Here is a 13,222-nt window from a genome sequence, read left to right as displayed (position 1 = left end):
GCCTTTGGGGAAAAGCCCAGTAAGTGCTTCCTGTCCTGGGCCCCTGCTCTGTGGGAAGAGCTCAGGAGATCTATCTCAGTGCAGTGGCGGATGCAATGGCGTGAGCACACTCCGCCTGTACAAGCTTCCTCGGCACACCAGGAAGTGGCAAAGCCCGCCTGAGCAAGCCTCCTAGAGCCACTACACAGTACCCTGATCTTTCCTACCATTGGCTGCCCTAAGGATTGTATAAACTTCTGATTGGTCCAAAATGTTATATATACTGCTGCACTTACACAATAAACTTAGATCTGCGTCACAGAACCTGGTCTCCTGAGTCGTGCATGCCTCTTTAGGGCTCCATTGTCCTCACCCCGGAGGGACCCCCTGCTTCATCTGGCGCCTTGAGCATGGCACTCACCAGGACGGGTGAGTGACCCTCTGTAATGATGGGCAATCTTCCCCCCTCAGCCCGAGCCCATCAGGCTCACGCGCTTCATGCGTTGTTACAGAGTAGCCGAGTAAAAGTAACAGAAAAGGAGCTACAAAAGCTCTGGGATGTCCTAATAGCATTTAACCCTTGGTTGCTAGAAGACCCCATTTGGGACCCCAGTACATGGGAGGAAGCATTACAGAAGATAAGATCAGCAGAAGTCCAGGAGGGAAAGACTTTTCCGCTTTCTCTCGCACCTGCTATTTTAGCCATCTTAGCCTGCCTAAGCGGGGCCCCGCCCGAGCCTGCACTTCCCATCCCGGAGGCTCTCTCCACCACCGGCGGTGCGGGCGGGGGAACAGAAGACCCTCTGCCTCCCTGTTCCCCTCCAGAGCCCTCTGCCCCCGCAGATCCCTGGGCTGTTTTCGACAAGACAAAAGGAGTTTCTCAAAGCTCCCGGACAGCTGAAACTGAGACAGAAAAAACCTCTAGCGAGGTGAAAGCAGGGGAGTCTGGCCAGGAGGCTTCCTGCCAGAGTCACTCCCCCACTCCCCTCGCAGAGCGAACAGAAAGTTTAACTGCCCAGCGGCCCCCAAGTAACCCTTTCGTGGAGGACACGGATGATAATCCATGGACGGGGATATATCGATCCATGTGCAGCCAGAGGGATAGGGCAAAGACATCTTTAGGGCTAGAGACCCCTGGCCTCTTTCCTGTGAATGTTAACCCCACGGCCCCAGCAGATCCATGGACCGCCTTTACTGAGAAAAGACTAGAGCAGAAATCGGCAGAAAGCGAAAGTAAACCATCAGAGCCGACAGAGGGCGAAACAGCGCTAGCTCAGCGAAACAAAGCAAAGTCACTACGAATCCCTTTGTAGGGGATACAGATGATAACCCGTGGACAGGATTATATCGATCTCTATGCCAACAGAGGGACCAAGCAAGAACTTCCCTAGGGTTAGAGCCGCCTCAACTATTCCCAGTCAATGTAAACCCTACCGCGGCACAGCCCCAGGCTTGGCTGCTGCCCGATCAGAAAACCCTCCTGGCCATTAGAAAAGCAGTGCAGGAAGACGGACTCTCAGCCCCGTATACTCAGCAACTGTTAGAAAACTTTAGCATACAGTTAAATTGCCCGTATGATTGGAAAAGTCTCGCTCGTACTATCCTCCAGCCTGGGGATATGATACAATGGAAAGCTCTCTATTACGAACAATGCGAACAAGCGGAGCAGAATAGAATAGCAGGGCTTAACCTTCCGGCACACGCCCTCCAGGGAGAGGGACTGTATGCCTCGCCAGCCGCTCAAGCTCAAGGGCCAGCCCAATACTTCGATCAGGTCCGCCTTTGTGCGATGAGAGCTTTCGCCCAAATTAATCCTAGGGGCAAGCCAGCGCAGCTGTCTAAGTTAGTACAAGGCTCAAATGAAGGATTTTCAGAATTTTTACACAGGGTCAGAGAGGCAGTAGAAGCCCTTACAAGGGAGCTTGTATGGGAAGGAGCTAATGCAGAGTGCCGACAAGCCATTGGGCCGGTCAAAGCCGGTTCTATCGATGACTGGGTATTAGCTTGTCGAGATGCAGGCAGTCACTCGGCGGCGGCGGCACTAGCTACCGCCCTAGCAGCACAGCTTAACCTCGCAGGGCAAACAATGCCCCAGAAAGGTGCCTGCTACGAATGCAAAGGAATAGGACATTTTGCAAAGGAATGCCCCAATAAAGCAAGAAGACAGGGGAACAATAAAAAGCCCCCGTCGGTATGTCCCCGCTGCCGTAAAGGCTTTCACTGGAAAAGGGACTGCCGATCAGCAAAAGACAAAGAAGGAAAAGCCCTACCGCATTTAAACGAGAAGGGTGGCAGCTCTCAGCCCCGCCAGTAAGAGAGCAACGGCAGGGAGTCTATTGGGCTCTACCCCTAGCCCAGAATAAGGCTTTCCTCACGTTAACAATAGAAGGACAGGACATAGAAGGGCTAGTAGATACTGGAGCGGATATTTCAGTAATACAAGAACAAAGGAGAAGCGCAAAATGGCCTACCACAGCCGGCCACTAGTTCAGGTAGTAAGCGGTTTTAAAATGACCACCCAGGCTGCACGTGACCTGGAATGGCGGGAACCGGCCGGCAACAAAGGCACTTTCAGGCCATTATTTATGACTGGAGTTCCACACACCCTATGGGGACGAGACATTTTACAAGCAGTTAACGCGACTATATCCACGCACCCCCCCCTCCCCCCGTCAATTCTAGGGGCCACTGCCCACCCGTCATTACCCGAGCCTATTAAGCTAAAATGGGATACTCAGGATCCCATCTGGGTGGAGCAGTGGCCTCTTCCACAAGAAAAGATAGCAGCCTTAAAACAGCTGGTACAGGAACAATTAACAGCAGGACATATAGAACCCTCTTTAAGCCCTCAGGATACCCCAGTATTTGTTATACAAAAGAAAGACAAGAAAAGGTGGAGATTTTTACAGGACCTTAGAGCTGTTAACAAACACATGAAGAAATTGGGACCCCTGCAACCTGGGCTCCCTCACCCATCAGCTATAGCAAAAGGAGCATAAATAAAAATAATAGATATTAAAGATTGTTTCTTTTCTATCCCCCTACACCCAGAGGACCGGCAATATTTCGCCTTTACGGTACCATCCACCAACCACCAATTACCAGCAGAAAGATACCATTGGAAGGTCCTCCCACCGGGAATGAAAAATAGCCCAGCAATCTATCAGGCCTTTGTAGGGATAGCCACTAGGCCCCTAGCAAGCCAATGTTTCATCACCCATTACATGGATGATATCTTGATAGCCCACCGGGATCCGGTATGGCTTGAGGCCTTTCAAGAAACTTTGATAAAGAACCTGAGGCTCTTAACCTGACCATGGCACCAGAGAAAATACAGACTTTCCCAATATTCCTTTCTAGGGTATAAAATTGAAGAACATATTAGGCCAATAGCCCCCCAACTAGAAATACCCAAACAATTAACTCTCCACGAGCTCCAGGAGCTCTGTGGACAAATCAATTGGGTCAGATCTAGCTTATCAATAACCACTCAAACGTTAAACCCTCTTTTCAGTCTCTTAGAAGGAGATTCAAATCCCCTTAGTATAAGGAAGCTCACCTTACAAGCAAAAGAGGCACTGAAAGCAGTTAACACAGCCCTCCGAGAGCAAAAATTAGAAAGACTTGACCCTCTGTCACCTATACAAGCGATAGTTCTAGCCACCTTAGGCACCCCTACAGGAGTGTTATTCCAAAATGGCCCCCTCTACTGGGTACACCTAGCATACAGCCAACTGCCAAAAATAACACCCCCCACCACTGCCTACTCCCTTATAGGAAGGAAACTGCGAAAAGCTTGTATTACCCTGTATGGCAGAGAACCAGACACCCTTGTTCTGCCATACACCCTCGAGCAGTTAGAGCAGCTATTAGCTGATGATATTGATACGCAGCTATTGCTATTACATTTTCCAGGGCAGGTTGACAGTCACTTACCTCAGGACAGAATCTTACAAACTTTACAGAAAATCCCGTTGGAAACCTATGGCCTTAGCAGACCTAGTTCTAAGCCTATTCCCCATGCACCCTTAGTTTTTACTGACGCTAGCAAAAATTATTGCGGGGCAGTAATAAAAAGTCATCAGCCACACTGGAAACCTTATTACTTCAAGTACACTTATACAGGATCAGTACAAGTAGGAGAACTGTTAGCCATTGCATATGCCCTAACCTATTGTCCAGACATGCCTGTCAACTTATTTTCAGATAGTGCTTACACTGTTCATACGGTTAAGGCACTAGGCTATCCCACCTTTAGAGCCCGAGAGACACCAATAGATAAGGCATTAGAACAAGTAAAAAGCATATTAGAAAACAGAAAACATCCTTGGTATATCCAGCATATCCGAGCTCATACTGGTTTACCTGGTCCTCTAGCAGAAGGAAATCAACAGGTAGATAGACTAGTACTAACCCTAACCCCAGTAGAGGAAGCCAGACTCTTACACAATAAATTCCACATGTCAGCCGCCAGCCTACACCAATTATTCCCCAAACTCACGCTTGCGGCCTGTAAGCACCTTGTAAGAGCATGCCGCAGCTGTGGGCCATTACTACCCTTAGGTCCACTACAACCACAGGGAACTAACCCCCGTGGACTGCAACCCAATGTGCTGTGGCAGGCGGATGTTACTCATATTCCCTCTTTTGGGAGACTAAAATATGTCCATGTCATTATAGATACTCACTCAGGAGCAGTGTATGCTCACGCGGCAGCCGGTGAACGCTCCTCGCATGCTATCACTGCGCTGCGGAATGCGTTCCTTATGCTAGGTTTCCCGTGGGAAATAAAGACTGACAACGGCCCCTGCTACACCAGCCAACAATTCCAGCAATTCCTAAAACAACACCAAATCTAACATACAACAGGACTTCCCTATAACCCACAGGGACAAGCCATAGTAGAACGACAGAACAAAGAACTAAAAACCCAGATTCAAAAAGAAAAAGAAGGGGGAAATACAGGCACACCCCAACAACTATTACAACAGGCCTTATTAACTCTCAATTATTTTCATTTTGCCCCCGACAGTCTTCCTCCCATTTTCAAACATTGGGGAGGTCTCAGAGACATACCAACACCTCTCCCCTTGGTCCGGTGGAGAGATCCACTAACCGGGGCTTGAAAGGGCCCCGACCCACTCTTAACCCAAGGGAGAGGGTTTGCTTGTATTTTTCCAGAAGGTGAGAAAAATCCCGCGTGGATTCCTGCCTGTAACATCAAACCCTGCACCACCAGCGATGAGCCGTAGACCACCATCACCATCACCCTCGGTAGAGGAAATGGAGGACCTGACCATAGAGGACAACCAGCCCCGACGGTGGAGGCAACCAAGGCACTGACGGGCCCTCAAGAACCTACAAGACCAAGCTGCACGCATGGCCCCAGAAGGCAATCCGTCGGCAGGGACATTATTCCTATTAATGTGTGCCATCTGTATAATGCCCATTCCAGTGAGAAATGCCTTCTGGGAGCGCAAAACATTAGCAAATCTCCTTAAAGGTCCATTCAGCCAGGCATTCCTAAACAGCACCTATCAGCTCCAGCGAGAAATCCTAAGAATCAGCAATACCCGAGTAAAGCCCATTGAGTTTAGTTTCTTAAGTAATGCCCTCAGCCATCTAACCTCCTGGTTAAACCCAGCCAACCTCCTCATCTGGGGAGTCATGATAGTAGGATTCGTCATAGGAATAGTATTATTTCGCTGTTTATACAACATATTCCTTAAGCTAAGTGCCCAGCAAGCCATGATCATACACGTCCAGCAGGCGCTAATAAGAAAAGAAAGGGGAGATGTGGGAAGAGCTCAGGAGATCTATCTCAGTGCAGTGGCGGATGCAATGGCGTGAGCACACTCCGCCTATACAAGCTTCCTCGGCACACCAGGAAGTGGCAACGCCCGCCTGAGCAAGCCTCCTAGAGCCACTACACAGTACCCTGATCTTTCCTACCATTGGCTGCCCTAAGGATTGTGTAAACTTCTGATTGGTCCAAAATGTTATATATACTGCTGCACTTACACAATAAACTTAGATCTGCGTCACAAAACCTGGTCTCCAGAGTCGTGTATGCCTCGTTAGGGCTCCGTCGTCCTCACCCCCGAGGGACCCCCTGCTTCACTGCTCCACTTGCTGACCTTCAGGGCCTTGGGTCAGGGAATGGTCAGGCTGTGGGACAGAGACACACCCAGTCAGATCACTCAAATGACAATTCAGCAGCCACTTCACTCAAGTTTCTGAGTCCACAGGCACCTCATGCCCACACCCTCCTCACACACACACACTGTCACTCAACCCCAAATGGTGGCTCCTGGTAGGACACCCTGGCACCCACCCCACTGATTCTGATCCCATCCAGCCCCATCCAGGAACACATCTGAGGACAGCAGGAGACCACTGTCCACCATGGTGGCACTGACACAATGATGGGTTCCCTCACACAGACTGCAGCGCCCATTCAGCTGGAGTTGCTGGCCCTCTGCTCTGTGGGCTGTGCAGCAGCAAGTGGCCGCGCTGGGGAGGCCCATGGGTAAAGAAACTCCCTGTGGCCTCTCAGAGCTGAGGACGCCTGCAGCCGCAGCCACAGCCACAGGAGATCCACCCTCAGTCCTACACCTGCAGGAAACCGAATTCTGCCCACAACCGGGGTGAGATTGGAAGCATCTCCTTTCCTCCTGGACACTCAGGAGAGACCACAGTCTCAGCCAAAACCCTGGTCTTGTGAACCCCGAATCAGAGGGACTGCTTATGCCATGCCCTGCTCCTGACTGCAGAGGCTGTCAGACAGTCACCAATGTGTAGTGTCACTAGGTTAGTGATAACAGCAAGGAATAACTATGCCGCATCCTTTATCAAATCAGGTTCTCCGTCCTTAGTTGACTTGTATAGAAGAGCCTTCCTATTGGAGAGGGTGCTTGTTCATAACACAATTTCCTGAAAGTGAAAGTTATCTGTTGCCTTGATGGGAGACAGTTCTCTGGGGTCCCTCATGGTTCTGCTTGTCTTGCACAAGGCACTGTCTGCCCTTGTTCCCTGGTGTGTAGGAAACTGTTTTGAAAGAGCATGTCAAAGGGCAGGCTTTGACATGCTTTGGAACAAAGGGCAGGCTTGCATTCTGTCCTAGGAGCTGCAGATGAGGTCTCCCTTTGAGCCAAGGGCAGGCGTTCTCACTGCCCATTATTAAAGCCATGGGTTTTTCTAAGCTTGCAGTTCCTTTTCTGTGATGCCACCCACTGTGTATGCAGATGTCACCTCCCCATCTTCACATGGGATTTGGGGCTCAGAGATCTGGCACCAAAATGGTGATCCTCCGCTGCTGTGTCATAGTAATAGATTCTCCTTTCTCTCTGACCCAGCAGTTTGATGGAGTCAGTTAGCATTCATGGGACTGTGGCAGGCAGGCAGGTTATGCTGGGGACAGTTCTGCTTCTGGACTCACACAGAATGCAGTTTCTTGTGGTTATAGGACTAAGGGCGCCAGTATTTTTCTGGCTGTAAGCAGAGGCTTCCCCCAGCAGCAAGAGGCCACCCACCGCTTCTTGTCACATGGGTTTCCCAACATCATATAAGGCAAGAGGGCAGCAGAGAGAGTGTACTAGCAAGAAGTCAGTCACAACATTGACATTCCAAGTCACTCTCAGCGGGAGGGGATTACACAGGAAGCAGGGAACATTGGAGGTCTTCTCAGAAGCAACCCATAGCAGTTTCCAGTATCCACCTGATAAGTATAAAGCCTTAAACTACTCATTTAAAAGAGTGAACTGTGAACCAGGTTTCCTCTCCTCCGAACCCCTGCAGCTGCCCGCCCCTCAGCCCTTCCTCTCTGGTCCTTCACAGAGGCCTACAGCTGACCTTCTCCACCAAGCTGCACAGGCCCCACTCAGCCTCCACCCACACCCTGCACAGGACCTTAAACTGCCTCTCTGCCAGGTCTGCACAGGGCCCGAAGCTGACCTTTCCCCATCCTCTAGTTCTCAACAATCTCATTGTCTCAGAAACTACCCAAAAGACTTATTAAAGCTAAGTCTTGTGTATTAAACTACTGCTGAGATGAGACAGGCAAAACACGCTGACTTCTTTTTATTTTTAATAATTCTTTATTGTTGTAAGTATTACCTATGTCCCACCTGCTGTAGACCAATTCCAGCATGTCATAATTTTAAGAGTTTCATCAAAAGGTTGATGAGACCAGGGGATTCAACAGGGTTGAGTCACACATGTAGTCAGCTGTTGGAAATGGCTAAAGGCATTTCCCCAAACCTGAACAAAAAGAAGATAAACAATCCAATCAAAAAATGGGCAAAGGATCTAAATAGACACCTTTCAAAAGAGGACATTCAGAAAGCCAAGAGACATATGAAAACATGCTCAAAGTCACTAATCATCTGAGAGATGAAAATCAAAACAACAATGAGGTACCATCTCACACCTGTCAGACTGGCTATCATCAACAAATCAACAAACAACAAGTGCTGGAGAGGATGTGGAGAAAAAGGAACACTTGTGCACTGCTGGTGGGAATGCAGACTGGTGCAGCCACTATGGAAGGCAGTATGGAGGTTCCTCAAAAAATTGGAAATGGAACTCCCATTTGACCCTGTGATCCCACTTCTAGGAATATATCCCAAGAAACCAGAAACACCAATCAGAAAGGATATATGCACCCCTATGTTCATAGCAGCACAATTCACCATAGCTAAGATCTGGAAACAGCCTAAGTGCCCATCAGTAGATGAATGGATTAGAAAACTGTGGTATATCGACACGATGGAATACTATGCTGCTGTAAAAAAGAAGGAACTCTTACCATTTGCAACGGCATGGATGGAGCTGGAGAGCATTATGCTAAGTGAAATAAGCCAGTCAATGAAAGAAAAATACTACATGATCTCACTCATTCATCGATAATAAAGACCATTATAAACTTATGAACAATAATAGATACAGAGGCAGACCTGCCTCAAACAGATTGTCAAACTGCAGCAGGAAGGCCGGGGAGGGTAGAGAGGCAGGAGGGGGGGGGGGGGTAAGAGATCAACCGAAGGACTTGTATGCATGCATATAAGCATAACCAATGGACATAAGACACTGGGGTTAGGGGAGGCTAGGGGATTGTCAAGGGCGGGGGAAAAAAAGGAAACATATGTAATACTGTTTGTAATACTTTAAGCAATAAAACAATAAAAAAGAGGTTTGTGATTTATAAAACAGGAGGGACATAATTTGGTGAGCTTTTGGCCGTGGGCAATACCTAATGCCATTTTTTAGGATGTCACTTTACACATCCACCCCTCACTGCTTCTATGAAGAGGGACTCTCGCACAGTATTGCTGGATGCACGTTTTCCACCTGGCCTATCTGGGCTGTGAGGCTTGGCGGCAGGCTGGTTCCGCATGGGGCCCACCCTCATCTCTCCCTCTCCACGAGGATGCAGCCCAATGGAGGCAGATTCTGAAAGCCTGAGGTCTCAGTGGACCCCATACCAGTTCACTTGCTTCATGTACTACCAACCCTTCCCACAAGGCGGCATGGACTCAAAAATGCACCTCAATTTCAATGCAACCACAGGGAAGCCAGAAGGCAGACTGGATTAGAAGGAGAGAGGGGAGGCCATTACATCCACCCTGAGGTCACACAAACTGGATCCCTGGCTGTTTGCAATGGCTCCGACCATATCTCTTCCATCAGCTAGAGAACCGAGAGGTGACTCCCCAACATAACACCCCCTGCTATATCTTCCACCCACTTCCACACTTTATATTCAGAATCTGTCGTCTCAGGTGCAGCCAGCGATACCCACGGCTACATTTACTCAAATGCTATCTCCTTTTAGTTCTGCCAATAGCACAACCCAATACTGACATACCCTTTCCCACAGAAACATAAACTAGTTTCATTAGAAAAATCAAAACGGCACAACAAAGCAAACAGATACTCCTTTGTACCCTCCCATGTGCTACTTGATGTGGAGTGGCTGGCCCCGCCCCCTTAGCTGGGCCCCGGAAAGTGCAAATGGAATGACACCTGTCGCCCCAACCTTAGTCCCTCGAGGGCAGCATCTCTGGAGACAAGAGGACTGGGTTACGGTTGTCTGAGATGCTGGTTGTCTGAGACGACGGCTGGTACCCCAGAAAAGGATGAGGCAGGCAGAGGGTTTCATGCCAGGGACTTAGAAGCGACTCAGCACAAACTCCCCAGCGACGGTTTTGAGCCTGGGTCACTGAAACGACTTGGGTGTTACTCAGAGAAAGGAATCGGGGATTACCTGAATATTCCAGATGTGCACACACTTGTCAAAGGAGCCGCTGGCCAGGTACTTGCCGTCGGGGCTGAAAGCGACACTGTAGACAGGTTCCTGGTGTTTGGTGAGAGTGTGGATGCACACGCCGCGCTCCACGTCCCACAGCCGGACGGTGGAATCGAACGAAGTGCTGAGAAAAGGGAGGAAACATCACCATAGACACGGGGAGCTTTCTTCTATTTCTCTAATACGTACATGTATTATGTTTGGTTTTCCTTTCACAGCTTTTACATTTCCAGAAACAATAACAGGTACACTTCATCACGGCTAAAGTATGACTAAGATACATTGACAACAAAGCCATTGTTATAAAAACAATTCCTTTCTTCTTTTTTTGGATGGTTATTGGGGAAACAATGATTTCATGTTCATTTGTTTCTGCATTTCTTATAGACACAGACATTAAATATGTCTATAGAATAGTTACTACATTCCCTTAAATGTAGTAAATTTAAAATACAACATTTAGCTCAGCTGGTGTGGCTCAGTGGTTGGGCAATGACCTATGAACCAGCGCACATGCCTGGGTTATGGGCTCGATGCCCAGTGATTGGCATGCAAAAGGCAGCCAATCAGTGGTTCTCTCTCATCATTGATGTTTCTATCGCGCCCTCTACCTTCCTCTCTGAAGTCAATTTAAAAAAATGAAAAAACAAAAACACAACAAAACACTTATGATTACCAACCAAAATATTTGGAAAAATGGCAAATTAAGGGAATATAAGTTTTAGTGCAATGGGAGTTAAAATACAATCACATGCAAATATGCCATCTTATTCCAAGAGTTGCAAGTTTTCTTTTCAAACGTAAAAGAAAGAACGCATACAAGAGCTGCTATTTGGTGTTCTCTCTCTCTCTGAACGGGGACTCGTTGGCACTGCTTCTCCGCTTCATACTTGACTGAAAGGACAGTGAGCTTCTCAGCTGATGCAGGAATTCCTTCCTTCCCTGTTTTCTAAGAAGAGGCCTTGGGTAGAGCACTTTCAGCTACAAGGATCCTTGCTGCTATGAGACTGACTGGTCTGTGCAATGCGTCAGAGATGGAAAGTCCTTCCGTATCCACAGGGCTGTGCCACCTGCCACCTGTCCCCAACCACCCCTGCACTGCAGCAGAAGAAGCCCGCCACTGCTTCCAGGGACCTGGATGTTGCTCCCCAACACTGTCTACTCCAGCGGAACACACCCCCTCGCTGTGTGCACCCTGCATCCCGACCCTGAAGGAGGCCAGCATATCCTGCCGCAGAATCTCTTCGGCTTCTTTTTCTAGGCGTTCTTATTAAACACAGGACCTGGATGGAGTCCCATGAGTGCTGGGCCGAGATAGTTCTGTGCAGTGCAGCCTGAAGTGATCTGGTTCTGGGCTGCCCATCGAAGCCACGTCCCCTCTCTCCAATTCTAGGAAGAATCTGCTGCTGGAGAGGGAAGGGCGGTACACTATATATAGTTCCATCAGCCCTGGCTCTGGGTGGGGGAGCCCTGTATTCCCACTCAGAATTCACACAATGGTTGCACTGGAAAAGGACAGTATGAAAACAAGGTACACAGCCCTCGTACTACCAGAAGGGCCATAGTTCACTGACACCACCACTGCAACAATCTATAATTAAATGAAAACCATCATGTCAGAAAATTCTAAGCAGAAAAGGACAAAGGAATGCCACTGGTGAGTATTGCAAAAGGAGGCACGCTGTGCAAGACGGATCCATTCAGTGCGGTGGCCCAACCATCCAAAGCTCATCGTTCTCATGAGAACACTCTTGCTCTGAGGGGAGACACATTTCCTTTCTTTCATTTCATATTTGCTTTCAAAGCAAACCAGCTGGTCAATACACCAAAACAACACTCCTCAGGTATCCAACAAGAGACACCTAAATGTCTCCGTGAATTTTAAGTCTTACTAAATTTGAATTAATAAAAGTTTCATTTTAAAGTGATATGTGGCTGCCGGGCTGGCATGGCTCAGTGCTGGAGCGTCGACCCCAGAACCAAGGGATCCCCGTTTCATTCTCAGTCAGGGCCCGTACCGGAGGTGCGCTAGGGGCTATGTGACCGATTATGCTCTCTCATCATTGATGTTTCTCTATCCACTTCGCCACACTCCTCACCTCCCCTTCACTCCCCAACCCCCGACTCTCTCTGCTCCCTTTCCCTTCCTATCTCTGAGATCAATAAAAGATATATACCTAACAAGATATATGTGGATAATATAGACCCTATGAGACAGGGAATTTCAAGACACCAGGAAGCTGTTGTGAAACAGTCATCCCTGCATCTCGGGTAACCTTTCCTCCACAAGTCCACACAGGAGAAATGTACGGGACCATTAGTGATCCCAGTAGAAACAGGAAGCTCACCATGGGACATGTCCCCACTGCCCTTCCCCCTCACAACATCCTCCTGGGCTGAGGCACCTCCTTCAGGAGCAGTTTGACATGAAACTGCCGAATGTCAATTGCAATTTGGCGTTTCCTGCCCAAGGGTTCACGCAAGAGTCTCATAGTTGATTTCTGAGACGCTATTTTCCTCCCTGAAATAAAGCAAAAGAGCGAAGAGAGGATTTTTTTCCTCTCGTTGATGCTGGGAGATTACCCTGAAATCATTGAGCAGTTGAATTCAATATTGGATCCACCTACCTGTGCACTTGTTATTTTGTGAGAAAGACAAATCCCTACTGTTAGCTTCATCACTATTCTGCTGCCTATAATTCTCAGCTTCACACTGAATGAGATCCTTAACACTCCTGTGGGTGGACAAGGCTGTAGCATAGCATGGTATTGCAAACAACAACAACAACAAAAACAAAAAACTATGGACAGGGGAAGGATGGGAGCTGCCTGAAAGAACACCAGACTTCCACCGACTCCAGAGAGAGATCTTGGGAAACAGGCATGACACAGCTCTAAGCTGGGCTGGGAGAGTGTGATGCCAATCAGGATCTCACAG

General features: G+C 48.5%; 2 long non-coding RNA genes across 4 annotated transcripts in view; one reads left to right on the top strand and one right to left on the bottom strand.

Moving 5' to 3' along the window:
• The first annotated feature begins 299 nt into the window (after positions 1 to 299).
• Positions 300 to 6,028, top strand: LOC106695616. The gene is made up of 2 exons (XR_001346663.2): positions 300 to 408; positions 5,134 to 6,028. It is a non-coding gene; the product is annotated as an uncharacterized LOC106695616 (long non-coding RNA).
• A 4,196-nt stretch (positions 6,029 to 10,224) lies between these two features.
• The window catches only part of LOC102439857, a 22,113-nt gene continuing 19,115 nt past the window's right edge, over positions 10,225 to 13,222 (bottom strand). For 2 of the 3 annotated variants that reach the window (XR_002827594.1, XR_002827597.1), the window contains one exon: positions 11,800 to 11,876. This is a non-coding gene — a long non-coding RNA (uncharacterized LOC102439857). Of the gene's footprint in view, positions 10,410 to 11,799; positions 11,877 to 13,222 lie in introns of those variants that run through there. The other variant, XR_002827595.1, reaches the window with a different exon arrangement.

The sequence above is a fragment of the Myotis lucifugus genome, unplaced genomic scaffold (genome assembly GCF_000147115.1).
Source record: "Myotis lucifugus unplaced genomic scaffold, Myoluc2.0 scaffold_1842, whole genome shotgun sequence".
Classification (NCBI taxonomy): Eukaryota; Metazoa; Chordata; class Mammalia; order Chiroptera; family Vespertilionidae; genus Myotis; species Myotis lucifugus.
This window is presented reverse-complemented; position numbering and strand designations above follow the sequence as displayed.